Here is a 9,863-nt window from a genome sequence, read left to right on the forward strand (position 1 = left end):
GGATCAAAAATTCAGGACCTTGCATTATTTGCCAGGCAGGTGATTATGCCACTGATATCTTCCCGGCACCTTTTGTCTTTTTTTGATACACAGTCTCATTACGCAGTTTATGATGGCCTCGAGCTCACTTTGCAGCCCAGGCTGGTCTTGAAATCGCAGCAATCCTTTCTGCCTCAGCCTCCTGAGTGCAGGAATTATAGGTGCACACACCACCATGCCAAGCTAAAATCTCTTTCTTTTTTTTCTGTTTTTTTTTTTAAGTCTTTTTTTTTTTTTTTTTTTTCAGAACCGGGATTGAACTCGGGCCCTTGCACTTGTCATGGAAGCACTTATTCTACTGAGCCATCTCCCTGGCCCCAATCTTTGCTTTCAATAAGGGCCCTTCAATGATTCTGACCCAGCCAGTTAGTGGCTTTGTATTCAGAACCATGGAGTTACATTTTATTCTTGGTCTCCCCAGAATTACTCAAAAACTGAAGTCCCAATGGTAGATGTTCTCCTGACTTTTTGATTTTTAAGTGTTTAAATACAGAGAACCATGAAAGCAGAAGTGTATCTTTGTTATGGCTTGTCCCTCAAAGCCTCACAGGGTTACAAGTGCAGCTTTTCAAAGGTGGCTGGACCTAGAGTGCGGGATGCTGGGATTGAGTCAATGGTGCAATGCTAGGATTAAAGGCACCCCCACCCTAGGTGGGAATACTACCCACCCTAAGGGCAGGCAGCCTGGATAGATGGTAAAGGAAAGAGAGCTGCTGATGTTGCTTGCTGCTTCTTTGCTACTTTGCTGCTTTCCTGCCTTCCTGCAATGAGCCATTTCTCCCCTGCAATGCCCATGTCATGCCACCCTGCCTTAGAGTCAGCTGACTACAAAGTGAAACTTCCACAAACTGAATCTTTCCTCCTTTCACTTCGAGTGTCAGGTATTTGGTCTCAGCAACAAGTGGCTAAGACAATCATAAACTTAAAAGAGGGGGACTTGTGTCTTTATAATGACTTGTAAGGACCAGGTATGATGCTGCACACCTGGAATCCCAGCACTTGGGATGCTGAGGCAGCAGGAATATCCCAACTTTGAGGCCAGCCTAGGTTACATAGTGAGTTCAAGACCATTGTGAACTACACAGCACGATCCTATCTCCAAAATAAACAAAGATAGAGCAATAGACAGGGCTTTCAAAATAGAAAGACATATAATTAGTAAGTGGAAATTTTTAATTTCAACAATATCAGAAGAGTAAACCCTTTTACAAACCCTTTTTGATTCTCTGGATAGCTCCATGGTACTTTCACTGAGGGGGAGAGAGGCAAGGATTTAGCACCATTCCACCCCACTTAATCAAAACAAAACTCCCCTAAAGTTGGAAAACGACTCCTCTCAGATCAGTGCACTGGACTGCTATTTACTTCCTCTGAGTATGTCACCTATAAATAAAGCCAAACATTTTAAGGGAAATGTCTGCCACTCAACCTTTCTTTTAAAGTGGAGAGATGGATATACATGGCCAATCTCCAGCTCATGTAGCAGGGCCCATTTTATTTTTTACCTCAACACTGGATTTTTTTCAATATATATATGCAAGTGTTCACCAAAAAACACCAATGAACTAAGGTATTCTCTAGTTATTGCACAATCTTTCTGTTCCTCCCCAAGATGACTTTGGGGGTCAGCTTAATAGAAAAGGTCACTTACAAATATGTGTTGGGCTGGGGTGTAGCCCAGTGGTAAAGTGCATGCTTAGTATATATACAAGGTCCTGAGTTCAACTCCAAGGACCAACAAACAAAACTATAGCATGTTGTTGATATAATAAAATGAGAGTGTTAACAAGCCTCTATAACTTACCTACCTAAATCATGTTTATGTAGGGCCAGTGAGATAGCTCGATAGACTAAGTGCCTTTCACTTAGGCACTTAGGGACAGAGGTTCACCCCCAGGTGCACTGAGCCAGACACTGAGTCTGGGTATGGTGGTCACACCTGTAATCTCAGCACAGGGGAGGCTGCAAACAGGAGGATCACTATGAGTCCAAGCTGTGTAATGAGACCCTGTACCACATAATTTTTTTTTAAAAAATCATGTTTATGAAAATTATCAACCAGGAACTCACTCTATTACTACTATTACAGAAGTGTTTGTGCATGTTCTCATTTATAATTTCAGAATTCATTTTGGAAGTAATTAAGGAAAATTCAGTGTTATTCTATTTAATTTATATTTTAAATGTACTATTTATTTTGGTATTTCACTTAATCATTACATTTAGGCTCTAAATGACAGCTGGCTGTTTCAAACATCAAAAATAACCTACAAAATAAAGACCTCCCTCCACAGAAAACAGTCAAAAGCATGGATGAAGGGCTAGTCCCCAAAAGAAGCTGGCACAAGAGAATATAATTTTATATGATCACTTTGAAAGAAACTGCACCTGTTTGGATCTGCTACTGCCGGCATCAAGAAAGAAATTCACATATCATATTTTTAAAAATTGTACTTTATAGTTGTAATCATTGCCATAATAGTTTTCCTTTCCCATATATCCAAGTGTTAGTTTCAGGCCAGCCAAATAGCTCAGTGGATTAAAGCACCTGCAAGCAGGCAAAGGGCCCAAGGGTTCATGCCCCCAGGGCCCACTAAACCAGCAATTGAGACTGGGCTGGTGGCATGTGCTTGTAATCCCAGCTCTTGGGAGGCTGTAAACAGGTGGGTCACTATAAATCCGATCTAGTAGGGAGACCCTGAACACCCTGTAGACCCTTCCCTAAAAATACAAAAAAAAAGTTTCCTAAGTCTTCCTTTCATGACAGGAATCAAAGCCATGGAAATTTTTAATTTTAACAGTATCAGAAGAGTAAGATATACAAACCCTTCTTTAACTTTATAGACGCTCCAGTCTTCTCAGAAGACTTTGCAACTTCCACGTTCTGCACTCAAAGTCAGTGTGTCAGCCCCACATTGCCTAATTCTTCCACTTCCAAATAGTCTGAAGAAGCTTCCCAGAAATCCATGTTTGGATCAGCACACAATACAGTGTCATCAACCGATTTCACCATTTCCTCTTGGGGTAAAATTAAAATACAAAACAAGTAGAATCTTGATATCAACCCTTGGGGTTCCTAGCCTGATCCCCTCTGCAGCTGAAATCAGCTATTCTGTTTCACTGTAGTTCCTATCATAAGATTCAGATGTGTTTTATTTGCTAAAAGTTTAAATTCTGATGGCTATTTTCTAACTGAAAGTTGCAAAATGCATTACGAAAGGAAAGAGGAAAATAAAAACCCCAAGGGAAAGGCCAAAAAAACACTTAATAGAAACTGTAACTAGTTGAAGGGCCAGCCAAATAGCTCAGCGGATTAATGGTCCTGCTTGGGCAGATGCAGCAGCTGGGGTTCAATCCCTGGCCTGCTGTGCTGGTGCCGCCCCTGGGGCGCATTGAGACCATGATTGAGACTGGGTGTGGTGGCGCACGCCTATAATCCCAGCTCTTTGGGAGGCTGAACACAGGGGAATCACTAAGTCTGATCTTCATAGTGAGACCCTGTAGATCCTTATTAAAAAACACAAAAAGAAAAAGAAAGAAACTGTAAACTAGTTGAGTTGTCATACCCAAGCACTCAAACCACCTTATATTCAACTGATTGTTAAGGGCCAGCCAAATAGCTCAGTGCATTAAAAGAGCCTGCAAGCAGGTGCAGGGGCAGGGGGTTCAATCACCAGGCCTGCCATGCCAGCCCCGCCCCTGGGGCACATTGAGACCGTGTTTGAGACTAGGCATGGTGGTGCACACCTGTAATCCCCGCACTTGGGAGGCTGTAAACAGGCAGATCACTACGAGTCCGATCTAGTAGTGGGACCCTGAACACCCTGTAAACCCTTCCCTAAAACTGAAAAAATAAATAAATAAAAAGAGTATTAAAGCTCAACAGAATTTTGGTTTTTCTTCTGCAATTATCTATTTCCTTTGTAATCACATGGAGGTTGTTAAACACTTAAAAATTCTATATTAATTACAACCCTCAGGTCCAACTACTTTATTATCTTTTTCTTGTCTTCATTACATTGAAAGAGAAAAAGGCAAACAGTCCTTATCCAGAAAGTAAGAAAGCAAACAGCTTCCGACCCAAACTGGTCTGTACTGTGAACAAGAGGAGTCACTCTTCCATTCAATTGTAAATGTGTGAAGCTTTCATTCTGCTTTCCCAGCCTTCTCTCTGCAGCTGCATTGGACATGTGGGAATAAAAGAAAACTACTCCGAAGCCAAAAACCAATACTGTCCATATGCAGACTCACTCAGAGCAGCAATTTGTACAGCTCTTCCCACTTTTTCCATTCTAGCAGAACCTTAGCAAGGGGGGCAGTACAGTACTGTACCACATCCAATCCTGCTTAATCGACTTCTCATGTGAAGATCAGGGAAAGGATCAGGTCACTGGACCCCCACCTCCCAGCCCTTACTTAGAGACTGATGGTCAGAGCCAGCCTTTAGCTCCAAGCTGACTGAAAGGAAGCAAGATCAAGAGAGCAAATGGAGAGCCTCACAGGTCTCCTTACGATATGTGCGCAGCCAGAGGGTAGCAGAGGCATGCTGGGCAGGGAGCAGAATCTGCTTCAGCTGTCTTGCCCCCTGCAAAATCCTACCCTTAAAAAGCCAAATCTGCTTTAGACTCTCCAGTGGTCTGGCAGCTCATTCGCCTACATGTGATGGTGCCATGTAACCTTATAATCCCAGCAATCTACTTGCCACCAGTGAATCACACAAAGGAAAAAGTTCACCACCTCAAAATCAAACTCTGCTGGGATCAAAAGGGCACACTCTCAAGGGCTTTTGCTCAGAGGTCATTATAACTTCATGTTATTTTTAATACTGTCCCTAGGATTTTGCCCCATGCAGAATTCCCAAGTCACAGAAGGACCATGAACAATGTCCAGATGTATAAAATGCAAAACTACTTCCCTACTTGTGGGTTCCAAGATAAACACCACAAGAAGCACGTGTGACTAAACTCAGAGCCCGTTCCAAACTAAATACTGCATCATGTGCACAGCGTAGGGCTTAAAAAACAAAACCCCACAAATAGTCTACACGGTTCATAAGCCAGGCTTGGGCAAGCGCATGACCACGTTGTAAGAAGAAAACATGAATTGGAGACCAAGGGTAAAGGGCGAGAACAGTCTTACTCAGTACCTTTCCCAGAAAACTGGTGCTATTTTCAGTTAACACTTGTATAACATGGAACATAGATGAAAGAGGAAATTAGTAACTTTCCTGGTATTTTTTTCCCACTGATGGATGGCCCTTAATTCTAAAATAGTGAAACCCTACAAAGATTTCAAAATCCCCAGCTAAGTCAAGCACAAACATCATTGAACACAGATACACACACACATCCTGGGGTAATGAATACTTAAATGTCTGGCTGGCCAGCCCAGACAGAATCCTTTTGACCTATTAGCTGGGTCTGGAGCGAGTATGTGGAAACTTGGAGGCAGGGAAAGGGAACAGTCAGTTCGTGTGAAAAGACTTTTATATTTGTGATACTGCACTTCAATAATTAAAGTAAAAAACAGAAGAATGTAGAAAATAAAGACAGCAAACAGTTTGACTAACTGGGTCAGTTCAGGTTTCTTCTCTCACAATTTAACTTAAGCAAAAACTAAGAAAAAATTCAGATTGAAAAATGCGGTTTTTTAATTTTTTTTTTTTTTTTTTTTGGTAATAAAACTCCAGGCAAGCACTTACTCCACTAAGCTATCTCTCTGGCCCCCTGAAAAATGCTTTATTGCTAAAATATCATGATTTTTAAAATTATTTGATAATTTGATAGGTGCATTCGATAGATGCAAAAGTATATGTATACATACACATATATACTACATAGGTTATAAAGCATTAATTATAATATATCCATAAGCACACCACTCAACTTATAAATTACAATATTTCCCATGTTATAAATTAAATCATTTTCCTCCAAATTTCATGTTGCAGGTTCATAGAGATAGCTCAGCAATCTAAGCGCCTGCCTAGGCAAGCACAGAGACAAAGGACGAATTTCCAGCACCACATGCCATGCTGGCCCCACCTTGGGTGCACCAAGATTGGGTGTGGTGGCGCATCTCTCTAATCCCAGAGCTGGGGAAGCTGAAAACAAGAGGATCACTATGAGTCTGAGCTACATAGTGAGACCCTGTATCAAATACATAAAAATTTTTTAAAAAATCATATGTTGCAGCCCTAATCTCCAATGCAATGGTGTCTGGACATGGATCTATACAAGAGCACACCCAGTTTTTAAAGCTTATATCCTAGAGCATTAGGCCACACATCGCACAGTGGATACATACAAATACCTACAGTAGATCTGATATTCCCTCTTTTGTGCTCCTCTTTGCATGTGTTTCTACCCAAAGGGGAGAGGGCAAAGTCTTTATATGAATATATAAAAAATATACTGATGCTTGTAATATTATCTCCTGCCAAATTAAAACATCTCGAGGCAAGGACATATGTCTTGTACCTGGGTGCTATGGGTCAAATTATCATTTTTCAAACAATCTCTCAAATTATAGCTCAAATACCTTAAATGTTACACAGTTGAAACTGATCAACAACAATAAATACTGCTCTCAATTATCAGTTGTCTTATATAACAGATCTCTTCCTATTTCAAGGTCTAAGTTTACCAATGTCTCCCTAAAGACTACAAGTCAATATAATAGTCACCTTCTCATACACACTAGACAAAAATCTTAGGTAGCATCAAAACTGTCAAATAATACTATTTCCTTAAAAGTCACACAATCTGACCCCTTTGTCTAAGCAAGCACATTATCACAAATGCAATTTTAATAATACTTGACCTACTCTTAACCACAGATGCCAATATGGCACTGAGACAAAAACCATTTCCTATTCAAGGACAACATCATCTGCACAGCAGACTGCACACAAATTAACTCTGAAGTCCCTGCTATCTGACAGTAAGAAGTTTTACAACTACTTTAATACATCTTTATGTACAGAACACAAGTCTCTTGAGGACTGTGTTCTAAAGGGTAAGCCTACACCCTCAGTTATGTCAGAATTATGCAATATTCTCATCTTTAAAAATTTGTCCACCAGCTTTAGGAACAGAACTGACAGTTAATATCACTTCAGATTCAAAATAAAGTTGTATAACCTACGCAAAGAGCAAAAATGGTAGAAAACGTCTGTGACTCATCTCTGTATTCTGCTCAAAGCACAAGATTAAGATCAAGAAGACCTAAACTATCTTTCTGGGCGTGGAGAGGAGTCAGGAAAGAAAGTGCCCAAGACTTTACACCAGTCACAAGACATCAACCTACAAGATGTTAAGGGATAACTGCGTTGTTAGTACATAAAGCTTAATGGTTACACTTTAGGAAGCAGAGCTTAGGAAATTGTTCACATAAATTCATTTCATCTATAGTCTAGAATTACTTTGCATTTTATAAAAATGATTTTCTTTTCAATTTTGAAAGCACTGCAGCACATACTAGGCTAATCAACAAAATCTCTATCTTCACATAACACAACTGAAGAACCTAGGTCAAAACTTCATTCTGATTTTGTTTTTTGGTGGTTTTGGTGGTGGTGGTGGTGGTGGTGGTGGAGACAAGGTCTCACCATGCAGTTCAGGCTGACCTTGTGTTCATGCTGGTCTCAACCTCGCAGGGATCTTTTTGTCTCAACCTCCTGAGTGCTAGAATTACACAGCACCACCAGGCCCAGTTCTGGGGCTGCACGGTGGGTGCCTGCATGGCTGCAGGGCTGAGACTGTACAGCATGCAGGGCCAGGGATCGAACTTAGGGCCTTGTGCTTGCCAGGTAGGTGTTTAGCCTCTGATCTATCTCCCAAGCACTTCATATTGATTTTGATAGATTATTCCAGGGAAAAACTTTGAAGAAAACATATTTTTGAGAAAGCTATTAGTACTTGAAACCACTAAAGAGAAAAATATCACTCCTGTGTATCTACAAGTTGCAGATATGATTATTTCTTAGTGTATTTCAATCAAACTTAAAAACATTTTCAAAATTGCCACTGCATTTTGACATCAAGATGAAGGCATGGTAAGGAGACTAAGAATGCTCCTGAATGGAATACTGGGAAAGACAAGCAAGTGCTCATGAACATCTCAATGCTTCATCTCAATGTTTCATGCCCACCAAGGAAGTACACTTGCTCAATGACTAACAGGGAAGCATCTCCATGTGTAGTGTGCCACAGACAGGCTCCTCTTTCCCCACCTGTATTCCACCCATGTAAGTGTAAGTCTCTGTTGCTAATGGATTACTCCTATTAGACCTAAAGAAAAGGAAAGACAACAGTTTGCAGGACTATGATATGACCAATTGTGAGCTCATTCTCTGATAGGGACTTGAAAAGGGTAGTACTTTTGTTATCACTGCTAGCACAAGGATTTCCTTCAGTTTTATTCTTCAGCTATATCTCTAACAATATATCTTGCTTGAGCCACAAGAGGAGGAAACAACTATTCTTTTTTCACTATCTCAGTCCCTACCATTTTTCCACTAGGTTGTCATGCAAAAGATTACACCAAGTAGAAAGAAGGTATGTTATGACCTGGAGGTCATTCTGTTTCATTCTTAGTAGGTTTGGCTCTTTTTTGCTTGCTATAATTTATTACAGGTTGATTAAAACCACAGCTACCTGACACAAGCAGACACTATGATGCAGCCAAGTCCACCTATTTCATTGTGTTGTGTATATTTTTCTGATTTGTATATAAAACAAATTTCTGCTTCAAAGAATATCATCAACAAAGCAAAAAAATGAGAAAAATTTGAAAATCAGAGAATAAAGGACTTATCATCCATATATAATGAGCTCTTACTACTCAATAATAACAGACAACCAAATTAAAATGAACAAAATATTTAGACACCTCTCAAAAAAGATATACAAATAAATGGTCAACAGCACATGAGAAGTTTTGCAACATAATTAGCCACTGGGGAAATGCAAATAAGAACCACAGTGAGATAAGTACTTCATACTCAGTAATAGGATGATTTTAATTTTGGAAAAAATACTAAAAGACAACATTATATTTTCATGCAGATGTGGGGAAATTGAAATCCTTACTCACTGCTAGTAGGATTGTAAAATGATAAAAGTCTCGTTGGAAAGGAGTTTGGCAGTTCCTCAAAATGTTAGACACAGATTTACCATATGATCCTGCAATTCCACCCCAGGGTATATAATCAAGAAAAATGAAAACATATGCCCATACAAAAGTTTATACATGGATGCTCATAATTGCATTGTTCAGAATAGCCAAAAAGTGAAAACAAATCAAATGTCCACAAACTGATGAATGGATAAACAAAATAAAACACATTCATACAATGGCATATTATTTGATAATGAAAGGTAATGAAGTTCTAATAACATATTGCACATGGATAAATTTTAAAAACATTATGCTTACAGGAAATAATACTTCAAAGAATCAACAACTGGGATCTTATCTTGTTAAAAAGTTATCATCAAAAGAAATCACCAACAGAATGAAAAAAAAAAACCCCACAAATTGGGAAAAAAGTTAGGCAACTGTCCCTCAGAAAAAGGACTTCTAGGGGCCAGCCTGATAGCTCAGCAGACTAAAGTGCCTGCTTAGGCAGAGCACAAGAGCCAGGGTTCAGTCCCCAGCATGCCATGCTGGGCCCACCCCCAGGGCCCACTGAGATGGTGATTAAGACTGGGTGTGGTGGCGCACGCCTGTAATCCCAGCACTTGGGAGGCTGAAAACAGGAGGATCACTAAGAGTCCGATCTATGTAGTGAGACCCTGTAGACCCTGTCCTAAATGGGGGGG

The 9,863-nt window shown here is 40.1% G+C and overlaps 1 protein-coding gene across 5 annotated transcripts in view; it reads right to left on the reverse strand.

Moving 5' to 3' along the window:
• The window catches only part of Rad51b (RAD51 paralog B), a 748,426-nt gene that overhangs the window by 609,823 nt on the left and 128,740 nt on the right, over window positions 1-9,863 (reverse strand). The gene's annotated exons all lie outside the window — the stretch shown is intronic.

Source organism: Octodon degus, unplaced genomic scaffold, assembly GCF_000260255.1.
Source record: "Octodon degus isolate 3935 unplaced genomic scaffold, OctDeg1.0 scaffold00007, whole genome shotgun sequence".
Taxonomy (NCBI): Eukaryota; Metazoa; Chordata; class Mammalia; order Rodentia; family Octodontidae; genus Octodon; species Octodon degus.